The sequence below is a fragment of the Giraffa tippelskirchi genome, chromosome 11 (genome assembly GCF_054371585.1).
Source record: "Giraffa tippelskirchi isolate mGirTip1 chromosome 11, T2T-mGirTip1v1.2.pri, whole genome shotgun sequence".
Taxonomy (NCBI): Eukaryota; Metazoa; Chordata; class Mammalia; order Artiodactyla; family Giraffidae; genus Giraffa; species Giraffa tippelskirchi.
The window spans coordinates 101,567,515-101,594,790 of NC_137285.1; the positions used below are offsets into that span (position 1 = coordinate 101,567,515).

General features: G+C 43.8%; 1 long non-coding RNA gene across 1 annotated transcript in view; it reads right to left on the reverse strand.

Annotated features, from left to right (window-relative positions):
* Positions 1-416: 416 nt before the first annotated feature.
* Positions 417-27,276, reverse strand: part of LOC145525587 (uncharacterized) — a 55,420-nt gene continuing 28,560 nt past the window's right edge. The window contains exon 3 of the long non-coding RNA XR_014068310.1: positions 417-1,064. This is a non-coding gene — a long non-coding RNA (uncharacterized LOC145525587). The remainder of the gene's footprint in view (positions 1,065-27,276) is intronic.

The following is a 27,276-nucleotide window of genomic DNA, read 5'->3' on the forward strand; positions in this document are numbered from 1 at the left end:
ACCTACAACACTATTTAGGTCCTGAAGGCAATGGCAGCCCACTCCAGTACTCTTGCCTGGAAAATCCCATGGAAGGAGGAACCTGGTGGGCTGCGGTCCATGGGGTCGTGAAGAGTCAGACATGACTGAGTGACTTCACTTTCATTTTTCACTTACATGCATTGGAGAAGGAAATGGCAACCCACTCCAGTGTTCTTGCCTGGAGAATCCCAGGGACGGCAGAGCCTGGTGGGCTGCCGTCTATGGGGTCACACAGAGTCGGACATGACTGAAGCGACTTAGCAGCAGAGGCAGCATACAACATAGAGATCCGATATTTCTATACATTTCAAAATGATCACCACGATAATCTGGTTACCATCTGCCACCATACATAGATATTACATAATTATGGTCTATATTCTCCACACTGTACATTTCACTCCCACAATTCATTTATTTTGTTCATAATGACCGTGCAAGGTAGGTGAGTGAAGACTTGAGATCCTGATCTTTCCTCTGATGTTCTGACCCCCGTCCATTGTGTTCTGGTGGAAAGAATAAGGACTTTGGGTCTTGCAGACCCACATCTGAAGCTTACAGGATGCTCAGCTGTGCAGTTCTAGGGAGGGTGTGGAGGAAGGTGGGTATAAGGAGAACCATATAAACATAGTCGAAACACACACACACATATATATAAGGCTAATGAGTGGTCTTAGAGTTGGACTACTGAACATAATAAAATGTTGACTCAGTTGTTCTAGCTGGTGGCCCTAAGTAGCTGGTGAGGCTTTTGAGGACTTTGTGTAGTGGTGAAACAATCAGGTTTCAGTCCCAGATACCAGTTCAAATCCTGGTTTAAAGCTTCATGACCATGGGCAAGTTCAAGTTCAACCCCAGTAGCTCAGCAGGCTCATCTCTGAAATGAGGATGACACAGCATCTCCTCCGGGGGTTGTTGTGAGGATTAGCAGTAACACAATCCAAGGCTGTGGAACACTGCCTGTCTTCCCGTGGCTCAGGACATGTTGGGGCACATAGCAATTCCCCGAGTCTTCATGTTGAACACCCAGCCTGCACCAAACCCTGTGGGAAATACAAAAAGGAAGTAGGCCTAGTCTTCACCTTGGGTGTGTATTCAAATAACTAACTCAGACCAGAAGGGGTCAGGCACCATTTCTGAAATGCGAGTAAAGCATTTCTAGGAAGAGATCAGTCCTCACTGGGCAAGAGGAAAAATGGTGAGCTGGAGCTTGACAAATGGGCAGAGTTTTAATAGATGGGGCTCGGGGACAGGAGGGCAGCAGGCAGGCTACTGTTTTCACCACTTCTGTCAGGCATCAGCTGGTGGGATGTCTGATGCACCCAGGTAACACCTGCTATGAAGAAAAAGAAGTCAATCAAACTAGCATTGCCTGGAACGTGGCGTCACTCACCATCCTAGTCCCAGTAAAGATCTCTCCGGTGGGTTCATGAACACAAGCCCAGCTCTGTTTACTTTTCATTTTGGAGTCACTGTGCAGACTCAGCCTTACTTCCCTCCATTCAGGCCCTCTGCACAGGGAAGGGCTAAACCAACTGAATGGGGGTACTGAATGGTACCCATGCCCTTGGCATTGAGTCTACAGCTCAGGCATGATTAGAATGGTACTGAAGGGGAAAGGTTCCTGGAAAGAAAGCATAAGTTGAAAACCTGGGGCCCAGCCGTTATTCCCACATTGCTCTTTAGACTAGGACACTCTTTCCCTTTCCCCCTCAACCATTCTTTTTTTTATTGAAGTATAGTTGATTTACAATGTCGTGTTAGTCTCAGGTGTATAGCAAAGTGATTCAGATATATATACATACATATATATACATAAATTTTTTAGATTTTTTAAATTATAGGTTATTACAAGATATTGAATATAGTTCCCTGTGTTGTTTAGTAGGTCCTTGTTGTTTATCTATTTTATATATAGTAGTGTGTATCTATTAATCTCAGATCCTTAATTTATCCCTCCCTGATCTTGCCCCCTTGGTAAGTGTAAGTTTGTTTCCTATGTCTGTGAGTCTATTTCTGTTTTGTAAACAAGTTCATTTGTATCATCTTTTTAGAGTCCACGTAGAAGTGATATCATATGGTATTTGTCTTTCTCTGTCTAATTTACTTTACTTAGTATGATCATCTCAGGGGCCATCCATGTTGCTACAAATGGCATTATTTCATTCCCCCTCCAACCATTATTTTCTTTTTCTTCGTGTTTTCTTGTCTTCTTCCTTCCCTTGCTTTCCTTCCCTCCCTCCATCCCTCTCTCTCTTCTTCCCTTCCTTCTTTCTGACTGAGTGCTATTTTTGGAATTTCATTAAGAACCCCTTCGGTCTCCTACAAATATACACTCCAGCCTCTCTGTCCCCAGCCCACATCATGAGGCTGAGACTCGGCTTCCCTTTTGCCTGGAAAGTGGACAGGTGATTCCACTGAGGGCAGAGAAGAGAGAGAAGCAGCAGCAGAAATAATTCTCGGGCCATGAGACAGGCTTATCTCCTGAGGAGGAAAATAAAGCCAGGAAAGAATTCACTCACAAACAAACCTTTTGAAGGGACATGGAGGAAAGTGGAGAGATTTTTTTCCCCCCTTCTCTTTCAGGAAAAAAGCTTTTAAAATAAATAGCTGACAGCGTCTCTTATTTGAGTAATTCTTCCCTGGTTATAAATGTGCCACTCTAGAGTGCTTTATTTAGAAGTTTAAAAAAAAAATGTATTCTCCAGAAGAGAGCTCAGCGTCACCCAGGAGAGTAAGGCTCACCCTCCCCTGCCCCTCTCGATGCCCAGCTTCAGACATTCATATATTTCCCTATAATCTGATCTAGTTTATACATTAAAAAAAAAAAAAAAAACAGGAGAGACAGCTGGTTCTCCCACACACATCTGACATTTTCCTTTATGCCTGGTTTAACTTTTTTATGACAGCCTGGGTTCACTCCATTGGAGAATTTCTCTCTTCAAATGAGCTTTGTGTTTTATGTTTGAATTTTTTTCTTCAGACAAACCTGGTAATTTTTCAAGCGAAAATGTGTACACTTGAAGCACTTAGGAAGTTTCAGGATCCATCTGATCGGCACAGAAATGTGAGGTTATTCAAGCTAAAGTCTCCATATCTAACTGCACTCTTAAAAAAATAATCAAAAGCAAGTGACATATTTTAACTTGCTTTTAAGCAAAAACTTCCAGACTGTCAATTTCCTGCGTAATTGATGAGTATCTCTGCACACTCCCCATTTTTTTCCTGTGACATGCAGGTATGAAGCCGCACTTGATGCTTACGAGGTACTCATCTTGAAGTGGGAAAGGAAGAGAGGGCAACTTGGTGTCCTTTCTCTTCCCAGTGGGGAGATAAATTATTCCTCTGGTGGCTAGTGTCTGCTCCTTCCCAAGCTGGAGGCTCCTTGCTGGGCCTGTGTCCAGACCTCACTGGGTGTTCTAGAAACATGTAGACTTTGGGAGTCCAGCACCCAACTCTGAACTTGATTTGCCCATGACTGACTAAATCACCTTAGGATGCTTGCTTGACCTCTCTGTGCCTCTGTTTTTTATATCTATAAAAGGGAGTTAGCCAAAAGCATTACACTACACGTTGTACCGAGTGGGGTCATACATGTGCTTGGTAAACAAGTCATCCCTGTGTGATTTTATTTGTTGGTTTAAATTGGAGAGAAACCAGAGTGCTTAACAGTCCATCCCCTTTAGATTCTTAAGTGGTCCAGCCAGAGGCAGAATGTAAAGTTCAACCCTTCATTCCTACCTCATCGTGCCCTAATTGCAGGGTTAAAGTAAATATGCAGCGATAACAAAGACCCCCCTCTTCCTGCTTGACCCTGCTCCAAACCCACCTGCTCTGAGGTTCCGGCGCATCTTATGAAACATAGTACTGTATTCCTCGCTCAAACTATACCTTTCTACTTGGGCACGGTAGTACCATAAAAGGAAACCGATCATCAGTGTGGTATGGGTCCTCTTATCTCTGGTTGTGCTCAGAGCATGGTCTCTAGAACAGCAACATTGGCATCACCTGAGAGTTTGCTAGAGGTGCAGGATCTCAGACTCCACCCCCGACCTACTGAATGATAATTTGCATATTAACAAAACCCGGGAGAATTTGTATGCACTTCAGAGTTTGAGGAACATGGCCCTGGATCACAGTAATATTGCAGGAGCACAAGCTTCAGCCAAGGAAGGACCTTCCCATCCCTTGTGGCCTCCTGGGGATCTGGAGCACCCAGCTCATAAATGTTGTCAGACAGGCACCAGCTCCTATAGTGATTGTCTGGTTGCTGGAGACTCTTCAGCTTCTTTTCCTTTTTTTTCTCTAACACTTGCTATCACAAGGCACAAGGTTTGGGTAGAATCAGATATTCAAGGCCTGAGACTAAAGATCGGAAAGTTTAGCTCAGTTCTGAACTGAGAGAGTCTAAGAGTACTGCTATGATTCCTTCCATCTCTACTGCACTTAACCGTTTGCATATATCACATTATTTGATCCTCTGAATACCAGGACGGGGAAGGGGGGAGGTAAGTCTTCAGAGAAAGGAAAAAATCTGCTCAGTCCCACTCATGAGTCAATGATAGGATAGGGGCTAGAGATCTGGTCTGCATAATGATTTATAAATTTGTGTCCCTTAGATGAAGCCTGGATAGAATTTGAAGGGTTTCTGCAACCAAGGGATTTGTGGATTCTAGAGATATCAGACAGAGGTTTGCAGCCCAATCAGTACTAAATCAACTAATTTAGCCTTCCAAATAGCCCTGTCCACTCACCCAGGACTAGAGATTCAACTCCTGGTGTGGAGTCAAAACGGCATGCCACTCACCAACCAGCCAGCAGCATTGATTGAATGCCCACTGTGGGTAGCACCTCCTGCTGGTACCGTGGTGGAGGGGGCAAGAAGCACAGCCAAGAAATGTGTTTTGGGAGCCTCGAAGGAGGCTGGTGCCCAAAATGCTATTCAGTGTTCTGTAGAGAAAGAGATGTCCAGTAAACATTTACTTGAGTTTTGTGCCAGCAAAAATAAATTCTCTCCACAGTTGAGTTTGCATGCTTTCTTTTGTTAGAAAATTAAAAAAAAAAAAAAAAAACCACTGTCAATTCAATGAATATCCCTCTTTTGCCTCTGCTGCCAGAAAATCCAGAGTAATTCTGCCCAAGTCATGTAATCAACTCATTTCAGAAGCCTGTGAGTACCTACTGCTTATGCATCCTTTCAACAGTCTCTCTTCCTTTTTGTGTTGTGATTTGGTATGAAAATCACTTTGAAACATTTTCTGATAATAGATAGGGCACACACACAACTTTGAGGAATTTTCCACTTCATTTCAGGGGATAGGGGAAAGGTGGCTGATGTGGCTGGATGCCTGACTTAGAATTAAGAGTCTGGAGTCTCAGATCTCCCAGTGATTGGAAGGCTGATGTTGCACAAATAATTTTACCCCTTTGGACCACAAGTTCTTCATTCACAAAATGGGGAGGTGAGAGTGGTTCCAAAATTCTACCAAGAGTTAAAGGGAAACTACAAAAGAACAGGCACAAGTTCATAAAAATGCAGAGAAAAATGGCATGAGTGCCTTTGAGTGCTGTGTTCCGAAAGGAAGCTCTGCTGAAACTTCGAGCCAGGTGCAGAACTCAAAAATGGGTGTGTGTATCTCTGCAGGGGTTGCAGGGTTGAGCGGACAGAGGCAAGAAGCTACTCTGATAAAAGGAAAAATGGCCACAAATTCCTCTCCTCTGGCCTCATGTACAAAAGTGGAACTCAGGAGGCTATTTCTCTACTCCTTGACCTGAGCAAGCCCTATGATTTTCTTTGTTCAATGGGACATTAGCAAACAGGACCAGACCTGTGCTTTTGGTGTTGTCTTCTTGGGGCTTTGGGAACCTGGCTACCGAGCTAGCTGCTAGATTATGAGAAGCACCTGGCCCTTTACCCTCATAACCAGTCATCAGAGGTGTGCTTGGGCCCACCAAGCCAGTCCCCACCCAACCCATCTGCACATCAGTGAGCCCAGCCAAGATCAGCCCAGACCAACCCAGATTAGAATTATCCAGAAGAATCGTGATCTTAAAAATGATGATTGCTTCAAGTGGCTAAACCTTGGGGTGGTTTCTTTTTTATACAGCAAAGGTTAACTGGGAACACCAAATGAGAGGGCAGGTCTATGTGAAGACATTAGAACTGGGACCAGTAATTCTCATATGGGGAACTTGCTGAAGATAGAGGATAGCTAGGGCCTTTTTCTCTACATCTGCAAAGCTGGAAGCCTTCACACCCTCCCCACCCTTATATTCCTGTCACCACCCTGCTTTTCTCTCTTTATCCATCATGCTTCCAGCAGAGGCAGGAAGCAGGTGTTCTCATTCTTGGCTCTGCACACCTGCTAAAGGCAGAGAGGATTAGCTGTGGTAGACCAGACAGGGGAGCAGGATGTCTGATAATTAACCCATCCTCCTACATATCCTGGTTTCCAACAAAAGAGCTGTACAAATCGACCCAACAAAATTATCGGTGCTAATCTCCTGGCCCCTCCTTAATGCTGTCCCTCTCTTGGCCAGCACCTGGCAGGGCCTGTTAAGCCATCACATTCTCCCCCCTCCACCTCCAGCTCTGTCCCCGCTCTCCTTTTCTCTCTTTCTCAAGTTGTTACCGCACAAGCATCACGAAAGGAATCAAACAGGGACAGGTCCTATTGTTCAGCAAAGAGGCAAGAAAAAAAAATAATCAAAAAAGCAGGGGACTTAAAAAAAGACCAGAATTATTTCTCAAATAGAATGGGAAAATCTAACATGCCTTATCACTGCGGAGAACAAGCACTGTGCAAACGCCCAGGCCTCTGACTGGCATGCCGGTTGTTTTGAATAGACGCATGACATTGTCAAAGAACCTGCCATTGTGTTGTTGAAAGGCACTTGCAACATTGCATAAAAATCAGGCGTTTGTGTCACCCTCAGACTACTCAAAGCTGCTGTTTTTTCTTTCTTTCTTTCTTTTTGAAAGAAGGAGGGAAAATAAGAAATGTCCCTAGAATAAGACCTTCAAAGCCAGATAAACGTTATTTCTGAAAGACATCAGAAACTGGGCACCCAAGCAAAGCCATCAACTAAAGAGGTATTCTATTTGGAAAAGATGCCTGTAGGGCAACAAGGAGGCTGGTATGGGGCTACAGTCAAAGATTTTTTTCAGAGATTGAATTCCTCAAGCTTGACTTGCTGTCCAGTCCTTCTGGAATTTGCCTCTCTGCTCTCTGTTACTTCCACTGTGAGCTGTTACGTAATTTACAAGTGTTGTTTCCCAAGACCCCTAGAGTATCTTTCTCATCTCTTCCCCTTCTCAGTGAGGACATGAAATTTCAGATCCTTAGAATTCCAAAGGGATCTGAATTCATCTCCAGCGACTATGCTTATCTCCAGCCACTCTTAGACCACACTGGGAAACCTGGAGGGAGCTGACCAGGGCTCTTTTCAGTTTCTTTTTTTTTAAATAAATTTATTTATTTTAGTTGGGGGCTAATTACTTTACAATATTGTAATAGTTTTTGCCATACATTGACATGAATCAGCCATGGGTTTACATGTGTTCCCCATGCTGAACCCCCTCCCCCCTCCCTCCCCATCCCATCCCTCTGGGTCATCCCATTGCCCCAGCCCTGAGCATTTGTCTCATGCATCGAACATGGAATGGTGTTCTGTTTCACATATGATAATATACATGTTTTAATGCTATTCTCCCAGAACGTCCCACCCTCACCTTCTCCCTCAGAGTCCATAAGACTGTTCTATGCATCTGTGTCTCTTATTCTGTCTCGCATATAGGGTTATCATTACCATCTTTCAAATTCCATATATATGCATTAGTATACTGTATTGGTGTTTTTCTTTCTGGCTTACTTCACTCTGTATAATGGGCTCCAGTTTCATCCATCTCAATAGAACCGATTCAAATGTATTTTTTTTAATGGCTGAGTAATATTCCATTGTGTATATGTACCACAGCTTCCTTATCCATTCGTCTGCTGATGGACATCTAGGTTGCTTCCATGTCCTGGCTATTGTAAACAGTGCTGTGATGAACATTGGGGTACACGCGTCTCTTTCAATTCTGGTTTTCTCGGTGTGTATGCCCAGCAGTGGGATTGCTGGGTCATATGGCAGTTCTATTCCCAGTTTTTTAAGGAATCTCCACACTGTTCTCCATAGTGGCTGTACTAGTTTGCATTCCCACCAACAGTGTAAGAGGGTTCCCTTTTCTCCACACCCTCTCCAGCATTTATTGCTTGTAGACTTTTGGATAGCAGCCATTCTGACTGGTGTGAAATGATACCTCATTGTGGTTTTGATTTGCATTTCTCTAATAATGAGTGATGTTGAGCATATTTTCATGTGTTTGATAGCCATCTGTATGTCTTCTTTGGAGAAATGTCTGTTTAGTTCTTTGGCCCATTTTTTGATTGGGTCGTTTATTTTTCTGGAATTCAGCTGCAGGAGTTGCTTGTATATTTTTGAGATTAATTGTTTGTCTGTTGCTTCGTTTGCTATTATTTTCTCCCATTCTGAAGGCTGTCTTTTCACCTTGCTTATAGTTTCCTTTGTTGTGCAAAAGCTTTTAATTTTAATTAGGTCCCATTTGTTTATTTTTGCTTTTATTTCCAATATTCTGGGAGGTGGGTCATGGAGGATCCTGCTGTGATTTATGTCGGAGAGTGTTTTTTTTGCCTATGTTTTCCTCTAGGAGTTTTATAGTTTCTGGTCTTACGTTTAGATCTTTAATCCATTTTGAGTTTATTTTTGTGTATGGTGTTAGGAAGTGTTCTAGTTTCATTCTTTTACAAGTGGTTGACCAGTTTTCCCAGCACCACTTGTTAAAGAGATTGTCTTTTCTCCATTGTATATTCTTGCCTCCTTTGTCGAAGATAAGGTGTCCATAGGTGCGTGGGTTTATCTCTGGGCTTTCTATTTTGTTCCATTGATCTATATTTCTATCTTTGTGCCAGTACCATACTGTCTTGATGACTGTGGCTTTGTAGTAGAGCCTGAAGTCAGGCAGGTTGATTCCTCCAGTTCCATTCTTCTTCCTCAAGATTGCTTTGGCTATTCGAGGTTTCTTATATTTCCATACAAATTGTGAGATGATTTGTTCTAGTTCTGTGAAAAATACCATTGGTAGCTTGATAGGGATTGCATTGAATCTATAGATTGCTTTGGGTAGTATACTCATTTTCACTATATTAATTCTTCCAATCCATGAACACGGTATATTTCTCCATCTGTTTGTGTCCTCTTTGATTTCTTTCATCAGTGTTTTATAGTTTTCTATATATAAGTCTTTTGTTTCAGTTTCAATTCTTTACGGCAAATAGCCTGCAGCTTTCACAGTTTGCCTGGAGCAATCAACGATGACCGTAGGTAAAGGGTCTGACGTTCTCTGGGTAAAATAGATACTTTCTCTTCCACGGACTAGAGATACTGGAACTTGGAAAAGTCAGCAGAGAGGGCCAGGGTCATTGCGTTGAGAGACAACTTATCCAGTTTCCTTCCCGCAGGAGAAGGCCAGATTCAGGAGTCTGTGGAGAAGGTAAAAGATTTGTACATGCACATAAAGCCCATACTGTGTTTTACTCGATTGCTGTCCCTTACAGTTCCACAGATTCAACCTTTAAGAAGAGGGAAGAATTGAACTGTAATATTGATTTGACTTCCTTTGCACCCATGGGAAGGGGGCAGTCTGGGAAACCAGTTCTGGGTGGGCATCTGGCTCATGGATGTTCCCTAATTGCAGGCTTTGATTAGTTCAACTGCTTCAAGATTTCTACCTGCTAACAAACGGCCCTTAGCCTGTGCCTGCTTCTTTATACCCCAGGACTGCCCCTACAGGCTGCTGGCTTCCTCTCATGAAATGCTGGGTACAGGGAAAGAAGCTGGGACTGCAAGGGCAGTTCTCAGGTCTACCCCTAGCATAACACATGCTCTCAGGTTGGCCACTTATCCACTTGGAGTCTCAGCTTTTTCATAGGTAAAATTTACTTTATTTTATTTATTTATTAGTGGCCCACTTGTTCCAGAACAGATTTAAGGTGGCTTATCTGTAAAATGAAGGGATTAGACTAGATGATCCCTTTTAAGTTACCCTCCCAGCTCTTAGGAGGCTCTGACAGTCTTGCTTGCCACTTGACTTTGCAGACTCTGTAGTTCAATTACAAGTCAGAGGGATGCCAGATGCCCCTTGAGTGTGAGTGGTTCATAGTTACAGAGGGGCTGTGGGACTGATTGGAGAGACATGCGCTTTGTGCTATGATAATGCTTTAAAATTAACGCTTTCACACCAGCAAACTAAATTCTAGGTACTAACAAAATTCATATTCACACACCTTTAATAGCAAAGCATTTCTATACTGAAGCCATTTTCAAACAGTTCCCTACAAAGGATAATTCATTTTTAAATACTCAGCAAAGTAATCCAGACCCTGACCAATTCTCAGTTCTGTGGTGTCTCTTCATAACATCCTGCAACTCTGCCTCATTCACAATTCGCAGGAGTTTGAAGCCTGAAGAGTCTATTTGGGGCACTTCACTCTAACAGAGACTCTGACAAATGGGAGTTTGTGCTGAGGAGTATGATCAGGGAAATACCAATAGGGATGTTTGCGTTTCCCAGGTGGTGCAGCAGTAAAGAATCCACCTGCCAATGCAGGAGATGCCAGCTCAATCCCTGTGTTGGAAAGATCCCCTAGAGAAGGATATGGCAACCCATGCCAGTATTCTTGCTTGGTAAATGCCATAGACAGAGGAGCCTGATGGGCTACAGTTCCTGGGGTCGCAAAGAGTTGGACATGACTGAGCGACTGAGCACGCACACAGACAAAATACGGATGTTTAGCTCAGAAACAAGAAGACTTCCTAAGTTTGCAGAGTTGCCATGATGAAGAGGGGCCTATGGAGCTGCCCATAGGTGGGATAGGGAGTCTTGTGGGGTTGGTGAGCTTGTACCACAGCAAGTGTCAACCAGAGGCTGAATCAGGGTGCCATAGAGGAATGGATGCCTCATTTGGTCCAGTTTAGCAAATGCTTGCTGAGTGTTTACTAAGAAGCAAGCTCTGAAATGAGGTAGGTACAGTGAGAGATACAAAAGTGAACAACCCTCCACTATTAATTAGAATTCTCCCGGCTATAAGCAACACAAACCAACTGGAAATCTTAGTTAAAAATGGGCATTTATTACAAAGATGCAGACTTGACCTTTATACAAAGATACAGAGGTGTTGCTAAAGCCAGAGTCAGGTCCTCAAACACCAGCGAGATTCCTGTCTCTCCTCCTTTCTGCAAGTCTTTTCGCTCTTCTTCTCTCTCCTCCTCTGAGGAACCAGCTTTGTCTGCTTCTCCTGTTCTTGATATTGAAAATATGGCAGTTGACAGGTCCCAGGTCTAACTTCCTGTCTCTCCCAGGTCCTTATTTTTGACAAAAGTACACTAATTGGTCCAACTTGGGTCAGCTGCCCAGGCACTCACTATTGACAAGTATGGTTCCTGGAGGGCACTGCTGACACGTATGGGTTGGACTTAAGTCAGAGAGTTGCCAGAAAGGAGTAAAGATTAGAAAAGAAAGTAAAGAATGTCCACTATAATGGCACAGTTCTCGAACTTAAGGAGATTGTAGTCCAGAAGGGAAAGCAGACATATCAACCGTGAACTCTAGTCTAATATCGACTGTGGCACATGCTGGAACAGAGATGTCTGTCCCAGAGAGTGTTCAGGAGGGAAGAATTCTGACAGACGAACCAGAAGGCTTCATGGCAGAGAGAGCTTTCTAGGAAGGCTAATGGTCTTCTTGTGTTGCTGTTGGTGGTAATGATTTTTTTTCTTGAGTAGTAAATAATAAATACATTCTTATTTTAAAAACTTTACCATTTCCTCATGGTTAACCATGAAATATATCCTTTCAAATTATATCCATAAATTTACATTGATGTAGACATCATGTATAAAAATATATGATTTACATATGTTTTACATATGTAAATAAAATACCATGCATATTATGTTATGACTCCCATTTTTCACTCAGTAATGCTTCTTGAAGAAGTACCCATAATAAAACCTACTAGAATTTATTCTATTCGTTTCAAATAATTCATATTCTTCTATCATGACTACAATAACTTATTTGATTATAACATGGTTTTTTTCTTTTTACTTTAAAAAAATTTTTTAAACTTTTGATTTTAAATTGGCATATAGCTGATAAAAAATGTTGTGATAATTTCAGGTGAACAGTAATGGGGCTCAGCCTTCATATACTTGTATCCATTCTCCCCAAAACTCCCCTCCCATCCAGGCTGCCACATAACATTGAGCAGAGTTCCCTGTGCTAGACAGTAAGTCCTTGTTGGTTATCCATTTTAAATTTAACAGTGTGTACATGTTCATCCCTAACTGTCCCTTCTACTCATCCTTCCCTGCTTGGCAACCCCAAGTTTATTCTCTAAGTTCATGAGTCTGTTTCTGTTTTGTAAATAAGTTCATTTGTATCATTTCATTTTAGATTCCACATTTAAGGGACTATGATCTATGCAGAAAAAAACATGGTCCAAAAGGATACATGCAGCCCAGTGTTCAGCACTGTTTACAACAGCCAAGACATGGAAGCCACCTAAATGTCAATTGACAGCGGAATGGATAAAGAAGATGTGGTACATATATACAATGGAATATTACTCAACCATTAAAAAAGATCAAACCTAAATCAAATCGCTTACAATTACACAGTGGAAGTGACACATAGTTTCAAGGGATTAGATCTGATAGAGTGCCTGAAGAACTATGGACAGAGGTTGATGACATTGTATGGGAGGCAATGATCAAGACCATCCCCAAGAAAAACAAAGGCAAAATGGATGTCTGAGGAGGCCTTACAAATAGCTGAGAAAAGAAGAGAAGCAAAAGGCAAAGGAGAAAAGGAAAGATATACCCATCTGAATGCAGAGTTCCAAAGAATAGCAAGGAGAGATAAGAAAGCCTTCTTCAGTGATCAATGCAAAGAAATCAGGGAAAACAACAGAATGAGAAAGACTAGAGATCTCTTTAAGAAAATTAGAGATACCAAAGGAACATTTCATGCAAAGATGGGCACAATAATGGACAGAAACTAGTATGGACCTAACAGAAGCAGAAGATTTTAAGAAGAGGTGGCAAGAATGCACAGAAGAACTATACAAAAAAGATCTTCATGACCCAGATAACCATGATGGTGTGATCACTCACCTAGAGCCAGACATCCTGGAGTGTGAAGTCAAGTGGGCCTTAGGAAGCATCACTACAATCAAAGCTAGTGGAGGTGATGGAATTCCAGCTGAGCTATTTCAAGTCTTTAAAGATGATGCTGTGAAAGTGCTATACTCAATATGCCAGCAAATTTGGAAAACTCAGCAGTGGCCACAAGACTGGAAAAGGTCAGTTTTCATTCCAATCCCAAAGAAAGACAATGTCAAAGAATGTTCAAACTATTGCACAGTTGCACGCATCTTAAACACTAGCAAAGGAATGCTCAAAATTCTCCAAGCAAGGCTTCAACAGTACATGAACCAAAAACCTCCAGATGTTCAAGCTGGATTTAGAAAAGGCAGGGAAACCAGAGATCAAATTGCCAACATCCGTTGGATCATAGAAAAAGCAAGAGAGTTCCAGAAAAAAATGTCTACTTCTGCTTTATTGACTATCCATAGCCTTTGACTGTGTGGATCACAACAAACTGTGGAAAATTCTGAAAGAGATGGGATACTAGACCACCTGACTTGCCTCCTGAGAAATCTGTATGCAGGTTAAGAGGCAACAGTTAGAACCAGACATGGAACAACAGACTGGTTCTAAATCGGGAAAGGAGTATGTCAAGGTGTGTATTGTCACCCTGCTTATTTAATTTATATGCAGAGTACATCATGGTAAATGCCAGGCTGGATGAAGCACAAGCTGAAATCAAGATTGCTGGGAGAAATATCAATAACCTCAGATATGCAGATGACACCACCCTTATGGCAGAAAATGAAGAGGAACTGAAAAGCCTCTTGATGAAAGTGAAAGAGGAGAGTCAAAGCCAGTGAAAAAATTGGCTTGAAACTCAACATTCAAAAAACTAAGATCGTGGCATCCAGGCCCATCACTTCATGGCAAATAGATGGGGAAAAAATGGCAGACTTTAATTTCTTGGGCTCCAAAATCACTGCAGATGGTGACTGCAGGCATGAAATTAAAAGAAGCTTGCTCCTTGGAAGAAAAGCTATGACAAACGTAGACAGCATATTAAAAAGCAGAGACATCACTTTGCCAACAAAGGTCGGTCTAGTCAAAGCTATGGTTTTTCCAGTAGTCATGTATGGGTGTGAGAGTTGGACCATAAAGAAAGCTGAGCACTGAAGAATTGATGACTTTGAACTGTGGTGTTGGAGAAGACTCTTGAGAGTTCCTTGGACTGCAAGGAGATCAAAGCAGTTCATCCTAAAGGAAATCAGTCGTGAATACTCTTTGGAAGGACAGATGCTGAAGCTGAAGCTCCAATACTTTGGCCACCTGATACGAAGAACTGACTCATTGGAAAAGACCCTGATGCTGGAAAAGACTGAAGGCAGGAGAAGGGGTCGACAGAGGACGAGATGTTTGGATGGCATCACTGACTCAATGGACATGAGTTTGAGCAAGCTCCAGGAGTAGGTGATGGACAGAGAAGCCTGGCATGCTGTCCATGCTCTGGCATGTCCATGCCAGAGAAGCCTGTCCATGGGGTCTCAAAGAGTCAGACACGACTGAGCGACTGAAATGAACTGATTAAAAAAGAATGAAATAATGCCATTTTCAGCAACATGAATAGACCTAGAGATTGTCATGCTGAGTTAAGTAAGTTAGACAAAGTATAATACAATTTATGTATTTCTAAACCTATAGGAATCTGGAATTTTTTTCATTTCTCACTCAAAGAATGCTGTAATGGGCATCTTTGTACATACATCTTTATCTAATAGCACAAGTGTGTCCCTCAATACAGAGAGGTAAAATTGCTGGGACATAATATATGCACACTGAAAATTGAATGGTGATTGAAAAATAAGATTCCAAAGTCTCTGTCCTAATTTATTCTCCATCATCTTTATATGGGAGTATGTTTCAGAACACCACACTTTACGAGTATGTACCCCTTTTGTGGGTGACAATGTTGTTTTGATAGTCAACTCCTTGATTTCTGGTGTGCTGAATGTCTTCAGTTTGCCCTTCCAGGTCCACTCTCCACATTTCTCCACCCTTTCTCTAGGAAGTTGGCTTGTGAGAACTGTATCAACAAGCTCCTTGCCAATAGAAGATCCAGAGGACTGTACGAGAATGAAGTTGGGGAACTTATTTACTCCCTCTCCCTCCCTGCCAGTTCCCAAAGGGACAGTGCACCCCTGTACCCAAAGTCACAGTTCCTGTCACCAACCCTCTCCATACAATTCTCCCAGGCTTCTATCCTTTCTCTTGTACCTTCAGATACAAGCTGTGATCATAGTTTTCTATTTATACAACTATCTGTATCTTTGGTGTTATTTTGCTACTTGTTCTATCACAACTGCTAAGGAAAACTTGTTAAAAACTCTTCTTGCGGATTTCTCTATTTCTCCCTTTAGATTTGTCAACTTTTTTACTTTCTTTTACTTTTTTTTTTTTTTTTTTTATTTGAAACTCTGTTATTAGGTACAAAGACATTTAAGTTTATTAAGTTTTTTTGTTGTTGGAAGTGTATTGACCCATTATTTAATTTTTTTAAATTTCCAGTAATATTTTAGCTTTAGAATCTATTTTTTCTGATAGAAAATGTAGCTGCACCAGCTTTTTTATGCTTATTCTTTGCAGTTTTCAACTTTAATTTTTAATCTCTCTATGCTTTTATATTGAATATTTAAAAATACCATATAGTTGATTTTTTAGTGCCTTTTTGGAGGGGGAGGATATGCATACTATTTATTGTTGTAAATATACATATGTAACACATAATCTATGTAATGTAAAATTACTAGCCCATCCCTTGAGCCAGTACCATCCCTTGTTTGTTTATTGGAGTTCATGTCACACTTTGTGAATAGTTCCTTTGTTAAACTTTCCTCAAATTGCCTAGCTTTATCCTCTGTTTCATGCTGGGTCCTTGAGTGATAAAAACTAGTGAGACTCCCTAGGCCTCTTTTGGCCATATCAATGTGTTCTGTGAATTTTCTGCTTATATATTCTGTCCTCTGTCTTTGTTGTTAGAGTGATTCCTTGATTTGTAAACAGTCTTCATATTAATATTACCTCAATGGTAATAATCTATTGTCTGTTAACATAAGTTGAAAACATTTTTACGTCTGTATTTTGCCTTTCAAACTTTGTTCTTGGCATTTTTGTAACCAATAAGTTTCCACTTTTGATATAGTTATATTTAGCAATATTTTCACTCTGTGTCAATGGTCAGCCATTTCTGTAAATGGGCAGATAGTAAATGTTTTCAGTTTTGCAAATTATGTGATCTCTGTACTCAACATCATCACTGTAGCACCAACGTAGCCAGAGACATACATAAACAATATGTCCCAATAAATTTTTTGTATATAAAAATAGGTGGTGAGCCAATCCCTGTTCTATATCTTTTGCATATTTTCATTCATTTAAGAAGACTCTTCCTACCCTAAGGTCATAAACAAATTATTCTATCGTCTCTTCTAAATATTAAGGATATTTTTATGTTAAGATTTTTAAGCTATTTTGAATTGACTTTTGTGACTGGTAGAATCTAGCTCTATTTTTTTTTCCTCAATGAATAGTCAATTTTCCCAGTCCAATTGATGTGAAATGCCACCTTTGTTTATTTACTCCACAAATATTTATTGAGTGTCTACTATGTGCCAGCAAATACATGTATTTATTTCTGGACTTGGTATTCTAGTCTGTCAACCTGTTTGTCCATTTATGAGTCAATAGCACAGAATTTTACTGTTTTAAATACTGTACATTTATAATATGTTTTGATGTCTGAGAGAGCAAATCCCTTTTTCTTTCTTTTAATTATCTTGTTTTTCTTGATATTAATATTTCAATCTGGATTTCAAGATGAGCTTGTCAACTTCTATGAAAAATCTTGTTGGGGTCTTGATTAGGAGTGCATTAAATATTTATAGAACCATTTGGGCAGAGTTGACATCTTTGTGATATTGAATCTTATCAGGAATGTGGTAAATGTCTCCATTTTCCAGGTTTCCTTTTAAGGCACTAATGCCTAAAATATTCTTAGGAGGAAGACTGGATTCTCTGTCTTGTCTGCCCACTGTGTGTCAGAGTGACCACAGACTGACAGGTGGACTTTGCACCATCTCAGACTTCCCTTCCCTTTTTCTGGGACCCTCTAGGAAGTTACTATGAAGTTTATTGATGTGTCAGGAGAGACTTCCTTATTCTAGGATTATTCTGTATCTCGAAGAATCAAAGGTTCCAATGGTAATTTTACAACTCCAGCCCAATTGGTCAAATACTTCTTTATATATTCAATGTTAGGAATCGTGCAAAATCTTGGAAGTTAGTTATTCAGGAAGATATGCCTATATATTTGTGTCATCAGCTAAACACAGCAATTTAAAGACCTTTAATGGATAGTTAATGAATGATAACCATGAGCCAGGAAATGTGTTACCTGCTAGGACAGGGTGAAAATGATGTATTTTCTATGTAATGAATTTCCATTCCAGGACTGGAGGGCAGAGCTTGAAGCTTAAGACGTGTGAACAAGGAATTGTTCTCAAGAGTGAACCCAGGAGGCTGTGAATCACAGGACAGGAGACTTAGCCTACCTGAGATTCAGCAAAAGCTTTCTGGAGACAATGATGCCTAGGCTGAGTCTTAATGAAAAATTAAGCTTAAGTCTAGCAAAGAAAAGTGGGGAGGGCACTTCAGGGAAAAGGAGAACCTTACATGAAATCACTGAAACAGGAAATCTCCTGATATTTGCATTAAAGGAGTTATAAGCAGTTTAGCATAACTATGCAATATAATGCAAGGGGAAAGGTAGGATCTAGAGCTCAGGAGATAAGCAGGGGTCACAGAAGACCAGTGATCCATAGAGAGTGTTGTTTTTGTTTTTTGTTTTTTCTTGTGAGTAGTTCAGAATTATTGAGTTTTCCTTGGAGTCTGGGAATGGCTTTGTCAGAGATGTTTGTTAAGTTACTGGCTGAGTGTAAAGGACAGATTTAAAGGACATAAGCCCCAAATCAAGGAGACCATTAAGGAGGGAGTTCAACAGTCCATTTCAAAGATGAAGGTGATCTGAACTAGGAGAGAAGAAAAGAAGGGACCATATTCCTGGCTGACCTTGGGGCACAGTGGTTCAAAACACAGGCTTTACAATTAGGGGATCCTAAATTCTAGTCCTTGCTGGAAGTAGACACGTGGAGGGGGGTGGGTTTTGCTCCGTTAAGCCCCAAAATAGAAAAATTACTTTCTATTCCCTAAAATAGAAATGTTAATAGCCATTTCAGTCATTTATTGTAAGGACCAAAAGAGATACCAAATTCCTGGCCCCTAACAGGCACTTAATGTACATTCATTGTGGGGCTGCTGATAAGGATGACAAAAGTCACTGCCATATTTCCTGAGTGGGAATAAGAAATGAATCTCTTTGGCTTTATTTTAAAGTAAGGGCCAGGAAAATGAAAGTTGTTTTGTTGATCCGACAGGGAAAAAGTTTGATAGACTAATGAAAAAAATAAACCTTTGAGAGTATCCAAAATAATCTTGGTTTGCTGGTAGTTAACAGTTTGAAACAGTGGCTTTGGTTTATGGTAAAGGACAGAAAGGGCTTCCCTGGTGGCTCAGACGGTAAAGAATCTGCCTGTCAATGTAGGAGACGTGAGTTCGATCCCTGGGTCGGGAAGAACCCCTGGAGAAGGGAATGGCCACCCAGCCCAGTATTCTTGCCTGGAGAATCCCATGGACTGGCAGGCTACAGTCCGTGGGGTCACAAAGAGTCACACACGACTTAGTGACTAAACAACAAAGAAGACAGGATGGATTCTGTCCCTGGTTCTGGAGATAATGCTTATGCCTAAGCTTGTGGGAGGGAGGAAAATGGAATCATCTTCTTTTCCATGAGCCATAGGAAACCTGAAGATCCAAGCCCATGTGATAGTTAGGGTGGGCAGGAAACGGGAGTCAGGTCAGGTTGCGAAGAAAACATGTAATTTGTCTCAGAAAATCTGGATCTTGGTTCTGCCACGATTATCTTTTCCATTGCCCTGAGTATATCTTATAATCGTCACTTATCTCAGTCTCCCCATTTGTAAAAAGCGAATGATAAATAATGATATATAGCAGCTTAATGATAAACACTAGTGGTATACAATCGCTTACTCCACCTAGTTGTAAAATCCAAAAGAGATAGGGGTGGTAGAGGCACCATCAACCGGAAAGTGGTGTTTAAATATTAGCTATCATCTTGCTAAGTGGAGGTGGGGCCTGGGGGCAAGGTTGAGTGTCTGGAAACTGCTCCACACCATAGCCCAGCAAGCTTCCAGTCCAGGAAAGAATTCAATTATTGCAGCGTGTAATTTTCTGTTTGCAAAGCTCATATTGTGTATGTAATTGAATCAGAATAAAGAGATCCAAAGGCTGCGGGCTCGGGATGAGTCTTTCAAGCTGGACTCCAGTGAAGCCAGGCTGGAGGGGGCTCAGCTGTGGGCCTGGTGGGGGGACACAGGGTGACATGGCTAACAGAGGGCCCAGCAGGCCTGGGAGCAAGGGCGCTGCTTCTTCTTTTGCTTGGTTCCCCTCAGCCTCCTTTTTCCCCACGGACACAGAGCCCGTTTGGCTGGGAAGGCATCTCCAGGTGCAACTCCCCCTTGGCTGGACAGCCCTTTTCTCATTCGCCGGATTAGAAGGCCATGCTGTTTCAGTCTGAAGACTCTTGTCTTTCTCACCTCAACCCACCCTCTTGCATCCTCCTCACTACCCACTGCCTGTTTCAACAGGGTGCATCTAAATCCAGGAAGGTACCTCTTAAGAAAGGGACATCAGAAGTCAGGTCAGGAGTCATGGGGTGATTTCGGTGGGTGACTCAGGGTCCCAGTTTGCCCAGGACTGTCCCATGTTAGCCTCAACCCCAGTCATATTGGGTGTTCAGTCCTCCTTATCTGGCGAGAAGATGGATTTCAGAGCAATGAGCTGTGAGATTCAGAGAACCAGGTAGGGAATCAAACAGCCTCCTCTTGGATGCAGCCAGCAGTCCAGCCTCCTCCCTGAGGCCTGGGAACAGCACTGGACCCTGTGCAGGCTGTGGAAGAGGAGGCTGGGACTTTTCTGAAGTCAGTGCTGCCTGCCGGAAGGACAGGAGAGGGGAAGCACAGGGGGAGGGAGGAAGCTCTGTCCTTGTCCTCTGCACACTTGTCCATCCCGGGCCTGGTCCTTTGTCCCAGCTGGCTCTGACCACTCTCAATGCGCCTGTGGCAACCAGCACCCTGGCACCCCCTTCTCCATTCTAGCCTCTCACCCTCTCTGTCTATCTCCTCTGCCAGGCTGCTCTAGCCCTTCCATTCCTCTCCAACCCTGGGGGAAGTGATTGGGATTTGGCAGTTAGACCAAGCCAGGGAGACTAAGAGATTGAACTCCAGCAAAGAGCCAAGAGCAGGTCGGAGTCCAGCTGCCTAATGACATTTTCTGAGCGCTAACAAATCCGACTCCAAGACAAACAGCCTGGAGCACCTAGGAGAGAAGGAGGCTGGCGGCTGGCAGAGGGGGAGGCAGGGGAGAGAGGAGGAGATGGGGACTGGGAGAAAGACAAAGTGAGAAAAAAAACAGAAAAAAAAACGGAGCACACCCAAGCCAATGGCTCCGAATCTCTCCCACATCTGCAGAATCAGAAGCACTTATTAATAGCCAGCGAAAGGCAAAGAGGAAGTGTCTCATTGTCTGCTGCTGTCATCCCTCACTCTGACGAGCACTTAAAATGTCAAGACCCCTTTCAGCAGCTATGTACAAGCAATCAGGCCCTCTCATCGGTCACTGCGATTTCGCAGCCTCTGCATCTCAGTCCTTACGAGTTATTTCCACGCTGCGTTTGGAGACAAGGCGAGTGTGAGCACATAAACAAGCACTGTCTTTTGAAAGGACAGCTGATGGGGCGGGGGCCGGGGAGGCTGGAGACGGAGGAGGACACCAGATCCTGTCTAGCCTGCTCTGAGAAGTGGGAGAAAAGGTCATCACACGCGGACATTTGGAGGATTGAGTCTGGACAGGGGGCGGGCACTGAGCACAGAAGGTTTACCTTGTTTCAGAGAGTGAGAGCCCTCGGCTGTTACAATTGGACCTTGTTTCAGAGAGTGAGAGCCCTCGGCTGTTACAATTGGAAAGGAGATTCCACGTCTAACTTCTAAGCAATAAAGGATTGTTTTGGGGAGGTTCTGATTACTCAGTGTCTCTTTTGGGGGCGAGATAAGACAAAGGGGCTGCAGCAGGTGGGGTTTAGGTGGGATAGAAGGAAGGACCTCCTGACCCATAGCTTCAGTTATAAAGACAAATGGGCCTGGACAAATCACTTTCCCTGAGGATATTCCCCTCAGGCCACCCACCTGACATACTTGGCTGGAGGCCTGGGGTGGGGCTGGGAAGTGTAGAGGAAGGAATGGGAGATACAAGGCTTTCTCCAGCAGCTGTATCTCTTGCTGTTTAAGTTTGCAAGGTCTGCTGTAACCAAGAGCCACAGGCTGGATGGCCTAACAACAGAAATGGATTGTCTCCCAGTTTTGGAGGCTGGATCTCCAAGATCAAGGTGTCAGCAGGATCGGTGTTGAGAATCTCTTCCATGCCTCTGCCCTAGCTTCTGATAGTTGCTGCCCATCTCTGGGGGTCCTTAGCTTGCAGAAGCATCACTCCAAGTCTGCCTTCTTCTTCTCATGATGTTCCCCCTATAAGCGTGTCTGTGTTTAAGCTTTTCCCTTTTATAAAGATACTAGCCGTGTGGGATCAGTGGTCCATCCTACTTCAGAATGGCCTCACACTAACTAATTATGTCAGTGACAACCTTATTTCCAAAAAGATCGTATTCCAAGGTCCTGGGGTGATGACCTCAACATATGCATTTTAAGGTGACACATTTAACCTGTAACTCTCAACGGGTTAAGAAATAAAAGATTATTTCTTAGAAATAAAAGATTCCTAGAAATAAAAGATTATCAAGAGGGTCGGTGGGCTTCCCTAGTGGCGGAATGGATAAGAATCTGCCTGCCAATGCAGGAAATATAGGTTCTATCCCTGGTCCAGAGAGATCCCACATGCCACAGAGCGACTAAGCCCGTGTGCCACAACTACTGAGCGCTCTAGAGCCCATTCTCCACCATAAGAGAAGTCACTGCAATGAGAAGCCAGTACCTTCATGCTGCAATGAGAGAAAGCCCATGCAAAGCAACAAAGACAATAAATTTTTAAAAATTAAAATGAAAAAAGAGGGTGGGTGACCCAAGAAGTCAGAATTTGGAGAAAGAATTCCAGCCTCTATGCCCTTTGGCTCCACAAAGGCTCCTCCATGTTATTTCTGTTGGAGGAGCCTAGATCTGTTTCTCAAACTCAGATCTTTTCTTTTCCTTGACTTTTACTCCCCAAAGCAGCAGAAGGTCCTGACATTACACAGAAAGGCAGCTCTTGGGCTCCTTAGCTTAAAGGGCTGGCAGGTGTCCAAAGTATCCTAACCACAAGAAAGTCATACAGCACAGGCCGCACACCTCGCAGGTGCCTTCCCACAGGTTTCAGAACAGATCCGATGAATCTGCTCACTTTGGAATGGGGAGAAGGTAAAAGTTGTTCACATCTGGCTTTATGCTGACCTGACGATGACACCGCCCAGGGATCCGGTTAATGTTCAAAGAAAAATGACCTGTTGTCCAACATTCTCCATAATGTCTGTCCAATTCAATTAGTTAATAGAATCATGAAATGTCAGTGCTGGAAGTGTAGAGATAATTCAATCTAAGCTCCTCATTTTTTCAGTTGAAGAAAGCAACGCTGAGAAAACGCAAAGCGTTGTCTGCACATATCGTTAGCGTCTTGCGTGGGAACACTCAGGTTTGACGGCTCCCAGCCCAAGGCTCTGAATTCAGTGTGCATTTCCTGAGCACCTGCTGTAACCAGAGTCCAGTGCAGAGCTTTGTCCTCGGGGAGACAAGGATGGGTATAGACTGAAAGTACACAGCAGCTGTCCCCAGGCCTGGTCTGATGCAGAAGCAGGGCATGCTCTTCCCCGCTGGCGGAGGTGCCAGCATATGCCCTTCGCTTGTTGGCATTACCTATGCCCCTCCCACCTAAAGGCTGCAGCTGCAGGTTCAGCGAGAGGCTTGGAATACCTGAAGTTGACTAGATGATGGACAAAGGGGCCCATGGCTTGGACCTCACTGACCCTGCCTTTAAACAAAAGAGCTAACACAACAGAACACCTGTGAGCAGATACCAGTACCCACAGCCTGGTTTCTGCTTTCTGCTTTCTCTTAGCAGTTCCCAGGTCCTCCACCCTCACTCACTTACAAACTGGGCAAAGGGCCAAGAATGCTGTTTGAAGTAGCATGAAGGCCTCTGCCCGATACAGTCTGGGACCACGGTCTGTTGTTTCCAGATCTTTCCAGCCTGGGCTGGTGGGGCAGTTCTTGGGAATCTGCAGTTTCCACTCCTGGCCTCATCCTTAGCCTCCCCCTCTCAGACCCTGGCAGCCAGTTAATCAGAGGCTGAGCCAGAAGATCAGACACGGAGACAAGCAGGAGGTCATGCATCTTCCCGGGGTGCTCTGGTTTCCCGGTAGGGTCCTGAGCCACTCTCAAACGTACCTGGAATTTAGGGAGGCTGATTTCCTCCTACATTCTGACTGTAGACTGGGAAGGAAACTGACTCTCATCCCCTGATCTAAAGGGGAGGAAATGCCAAGGGAACGGGGTTTGAGTTTCAGAAGGGGATGTCGCAGAGACGGAGACTTAAAAACAAACAGAGCGTTTTAGTGATAGTCATGGTAACGGACACTGCCGGAATCGTAGCCGGCATGGGGCCTGCTCCTGAGGCTCCAAAGTGGATGCAGCATTTGCTGTTTTCTATTCCTCTTTGTCATTATTGTTGCTGTTTTAAATTCTTGGGGTTGTGAACACAGCAAGCCCCAATGCATGATGGCACCACACCCATGCACCCTGAAATTCTCACACGCACACACAGATCCTTCTTTTCCTGGGTTCCCAATAAATATGTGCTCCTGGAGCCCCAGGCGCACTCAGGAACATACAAACGTGTGCCAGACACACCCTGGGGTGCTCATGCAGAGACACAAGCGTCCTTTGCACACTCCTACATCTGCTTAAAAGTATGGGACTACTATAGTCAGAGGTCAGCTGGGGACTTGTACCTGCTGCTTTATTTGTGCTCCATAATCATGTTAACATCCTTACAGTTTTATCTGACATCTGCAGGTGTATATCCTTGCTCACTGGCAAGAACATGGTCCATGGAGGTCCTCATACCCAACGTCTCGCCCAGGTGTGCCACACTTCTGGATGCCAAGTACATACAACTGACATATGTCGCCTTACTTGACATGCTTGAGCACTAATGTAATTGTGTTCAGCATCTGCTTCCATAAATGTATGCTGTTGACCACAAACAATGCCTGTTTGCCCACCCTGTCTTATGCTTCCCTGGTAGCTCAGAGGGTAAAGAATCCGCCTACAATGTGGGAGACTTGGTTTTGATCCCTGGGTTGGGAAGATCCTCTGGAGAAGGGAACAACTACCCATTCCAGTATTGTGGCCTAGAGAATTCCATGGACAGAGAAGACAGGCAGGCTACAGTCCATGGGGTCACAGAGTCGGACACGACTGAGCAGCTTTCACTTCCTTTCACTTTCTTGTGTCCCCGTAAGGATGAAATGGTTAGATAGCGTCATTGACTCAAGTGGACATGAATTTGAGCAAACTCCAGGAGATGGTGGAGGATAGGGAAGTCTGGCATGCTGCAGTCCATGGGGTTGCAAAAAGTTGGGCACAGCTTAGCAACTAAACAATAATAACAAAGGGTCTCTCGGTGCTATGAGGGCAGCCTTGGATGATCAAGCAGAGTTGCTCCAACAAAAACTAACCAAGACACACTCCAGAGTTGCCCCCCTTACCTGGCCTCCCCCCCCCCTCTACATCAGCAAAACACAGAGTACGTTTCACATGCCCCATGCAAGGTGGGAGAGGGAACACAAACAGTCGGAGATGGGGCTTTGAGGCCTGTGGGCTCCACAGCAGGCAAAAATGGGCAGCAATGTTGTACTAGAGCCAGTGTGTTTTTAAAAAATCGCGCACATCTCCCAAGGAGGCAGAAAAAATCAAAGCCTCGTCATTTAAAATCCCCACACAACAGAGGGAGAAATAAACACAGAGCTCTCAGAAAAGGCTGAGGCTCCCCCATGCCTCCCTCCCTCCCCAGAAGAAAAGACAAACAGAAAACAAATCAAAAAACAAATCTGGACTGAAAGGAGCAATTGTCAGATGAATAGCTCCGGGCTTGCTTCTCGCCCTGGGAAACTCGCTCCCTGACCAGGGGGCAGGAATGAGAAGGACTAGGGTGGGAGCTGGTCGGAGGGGCTGCCTGGGTCAGGCTGATCCAAGTGATGGGGTCCTGATTCCTGGGGAACCAGGTGGAAAGGTCACAGGCTTTCACAGTCTGAGAGGGAAACAGACTTGTAGATGTGGTCATGGTCTGTTGCTTAATGGTATGTGAACTTGGACAGGGCACTTGGTCTTGGAGCCTCAGTTTTCTCACCTGTAAAACAGGGATAATGCAGGGTCCTTATGACCAAGCTTGGCTGCGAGGGTCAAATGACCTCAGGATTCTAGAACAGGGGAGGTCTCCAGACTCCTGCCTCCAACACAAATGCTTGCTTGTGTGAGTGCTCAGTCACTTCAGTCGTGTCCTACTCTTTGCGACCCAATGGATTGTAGCCCACCAGGCTCCTCTGTCCATGGGATTCTCCAGGCAAGAATACTGGAGTGGGTAGCCAGGCCCTCCTTCGGGGGATCTCCCTAACCCAAAGATCAAACCCACATCTCTATGTCTTCTGCATTGGCAAGTGAATTCTTTACCACTAGCACCACCTGGGAAGCCCTAGACACCTTTAAAGTACAAAGCTTGCCTTCACTCCTGGGGGAGAAAGATGTCTAAGGGGAGGGGGAGAGTGTGACCATAATGGGCTCCCTTCTCCACACTATTGATGGTCTTATCCAAAGACCCTCCGCTCCTCCTCCTGCTGGTAGAGGTCTCTTCTCCTCTAGTTTCTCTTCTCAAGAAATAAATAGATCTTTCTTGTTCACCTACTTCATGCTTAGGAAGTGAAACTCACTCAGTCACGTCCGACTCTTTGCGACCCCATGGACTATACAGTCCATGGAATTCTCCAGGCCAGAATACTGGAGTAAGTAGCCTTTCCCTTCTCCAGGGGATCTTCCCAAACCAGGGATTGAATCCAGGTCTCCCACATTGGAGGTGGATTCTTTACCAGCTGAACCACAAGGGAAGCCCCAGGATACTGGAGTGGGTAGCCTATCCTTTCTCCAGCAGATCTTCCTGACCCAGGAATTGAACCAGGGTCTCCTGCATTGCAGGTGGATTCTTCATCAACTGAGGTATCTTGGCCCCAAATGAAAGTCCATACGAAAGTCTTAGACCCATAGGTCTAAGATTGAATCTCTGCTCCTCAGTGCTGCAGTTTAGCTGGGGAGAGCAGCCCCTCGCCTGAGAAATATTAAAACATCCTTGTATCAGTCATCTTGGGCTGCTGGAATAAACTCCCACTGGCTGGGTGCCTAAACAACAGAAGTTTATCTTCCCACAGTTTTGAAGACAAGAGTCCAATATCGAGCTGCTGGCAAGTTCAAGTCCTGGTCAGGGCTGTTCCTGGCTGGCAGACAGCCACTTTCTCCCTGTGTCCTCGTGGGGCTTTTTCTCTGTGAGCTCACAGGGAGAAAGAAAGAGATTTCTGATATCTCATCCTCTTAAGGATGCTAGTCATGGGATTGGGGCCTCATATCTATGACCTCTCTTAACCTCCAATTACCTTTTCATAAGCCCTCCCTGGTGACTCAGACAGTAAAGAATATGCCTGCAATGCAGGAGACCCGGGTTCAATCCCTGAGTCGGGAGGATCCCCTGGAGAAGAGAATGGCTACCCTCTCCAGTATTCTTGCCTGGAGAATTCCATGGACAGAGGAGCCTGGTGGGCTACAGTCC